This window comes from Morone saxatilis, unplaced genomic scaffold, assembly GCF_004916995.1.
Source record: "Morone saxatilis isolate NCDOM2014 unplaced genomic scaffold, NCSU_SB_2.0 Contig5, whole genome shotgun sequence".
Classification (NCBI taxonomy): domain Eukaryota; kingdom Metazoa; phylum Chordata; class Actinopteri; family Moronidae; genus Morone; species Morone saxatilis.
The window spans coordinates 22,609,342-22,612,132 of NW_023340095.1; positions in this window are offsets into that span (position 1 = coordinate 22,609,342).

The window sequence follows — 2,791 nt, forward strand, 5'->3', positions numbered from 1 at the left end:
AACACAGCCCCTAAACAACTTCATCACCAAGATCCATCAGCCCTGGACAAACCACATTTTTTTCTGAAAACAGTGGGGCCAATATACTCTTAAATATCTCCTCCATCTTTGAAGTGACTCATTTGTAGTGTTTTCTAAAGAGACTGTACTCTCTATTATGTTTATGTTCAAGTGGCTGTAGTAAATGAGGAAGTCAGGTCAGGTCTTTATAGAGCAGCAAAGTCTGCAAAGGGAGGACGTCGGGCTGATGGGTTGTTAAGTCCTTGTTTTGAGTCATTTTGTGTTGAGTCATTTAGCAAACTCCATTTCCTCATATATAATCTAATTAAGTGTGATATTCATTGCAGACCTGATGGTGGCAGTATGTTACTGCAGATTTTACATGAAAGATGCAATACAACTCATCTCCTCCATATAGCCTTAATCTATCTAAAAGCTAAATACAGATGGACTATTGGACCTAACATTCATCTGGTGGACAGAAACAAGTCCAGATGTGTGTCTCCTGGATGTGTAAATAGGCCATTTTTTTTTTGCCCTCTCCGTTGCCATAAAATTGTTAAAAGGTGATAATATGTCATGGCTCTGAGTTTAGCAGCTTATTGTGGAGTTATTCTGCCCCCATGTGGACAAAAAATTAATCAGTACAGTTTTAAGATTTAACAAACTGCCACGAATGCACAGAATAAATTCTAGTAATATAAAATGATAGTTGATGTTGATATTAAACCAGAGTGAAGCCTTACGTCTGAGTCAGTGGAGTTCCATCTATCCATTTCCAGGTCCCTTCCTCTCCTCTCTTAGTCAAACCAATCCAAGCATAGTTCACGTAGAACTTAGAGACAAACGTCTGTTGAACATAAAGAAACTCACATTATATTTACACAATATATGTGCACATTAAAATGGTTATTGTAACCTAATCCTTATAATGAAATATTACCTAGAAGAAGAAACAAATAGAGGGTATAGAGGGTGTCTGTTACCAGAAAGACATCTTGTTGATTTTCATGTTGTCCACAGTGAGACAGAGTCATTGTTGTAGCAGGGTTTTATGTTAAGGTTTAGATTAGATTAGAAAACATACAGTACAAAGTGTACAGTGATGTTTAAGAGTGAGTATGTAATTCACAGACGATCACCTTATCAGTGATTTTGGGTGGGTGGGCTAACAGCTAATGCTATTAGCTAATGCTAATGCCAGCATACAGGCCGCTGGTTAAAGTCACCAAACCAGCTACAAAGCAGGTACACGACATTGATTATTAGACAATAAGGTTAATTTTCAAATGACGGGATGTTTATAATCAAATTCAGATACCTATACTTTACCACTAATCTCATACATCACAGTGGTTCATCAGGTCCATATTTAAGTTAAGAACATGTTAACATGTATTAAATCATTGGTGGGGTATTGTGCAACTGAGTGCAAAACTCCACCAGAATCTCGAAAATCTTTAAAAGTACCTAGATGCTATGATCAATTAATCGTATACGTGAAGACATAAATCCAAAGAGGGAGTAGATCTCGCGCGGTCAAGCTTCATCGTCGCGATTCGCTCCAAGATATTTAAAGAATAATAATTCAAAATAACAGATCAACTCCCCTTTAGAGTTGCTTTGATGGATAATTGGTTTTAAGCTTTAGTATTTGGTTATATCGATGCGTATATTCTGATCATTCTCTCAGGTTCCTTTGTGCCTCACTAATCGCTTTATACCATTAACCCTTTCCTGTAACTTATACTTCGTTTTGCGAACACGTGTTGGAATGTTCCTCATATAGTAAGTTAACTTGAAGGACGCTTGACAGTTTCACACTTCCAACGTACTTTTATTTGAATATTGTTGACATGATCAAATCATCTATTAGAATTTTGCCAGCTTATAAAAACTCAAATAAAATAATCGGTTTTTAAGTTTGTCGGAACTCTTATTTCTCTCAAGAATGTGAAATTCATTTAGTTACACTTCTAAAATTTTCCGATAGTGATACGCATCGCGATTGGTATATCTGCCGAACAGTGATATATTCATGATCCTTACAGTTATATAATGAGAATATAACTGACAGTTGATTTCATATAATTCAAACCAATCCAAAGTAGATAGTATCCAACTCCCTATCTATATAATTTAATTGACTTATTGTCTATAACCTCTCCTGGAATTTCCTCTCCATTGATTCCTTACAGCATAGTAGGACTGACCAAATCTCTGATACACTGCTGCCGGATATCATCTACACATTGAAAGAAGAGTTGGGTCATCGTCTGTAACTTTCGTGCTAATCCCAACCATCGCTTATGCTTCATAACGCAACTCCCTTTACTACAGATCATAGGGAATTCTGGGATAGATATTTATAAGTTTCACTCCCGTGACTATTAATATGTTACAAATTTTGCCAACCGGATCACAAAAATTCCATCGCATCCTGAATCATCCAATAATCAAATAATTCATTTATTCCAGCTCCAGACACATATTTGTTTTTGTTAGTTGTAGATACAATACATCTCATCACTTCCAATTTCCCAATCTTAATCAATACTCTACACTAATTAGCAATCAAACACACCACAAACCTAAATTATAATATTTCACCATATGACTACTTGTCTTATGTGCAGCTGATTTTATGCGGGAAGTCGAGGAATTGTTGTAAAAAAGATAACATCTTACTATCAGGATTAGGATAACTGAACTCCACCTATAACATGAGACTTTGAATTAACTTTTGATTTGAAAATTGATTTGATTAGATTCTGTGGCAAAGTAATTTCCT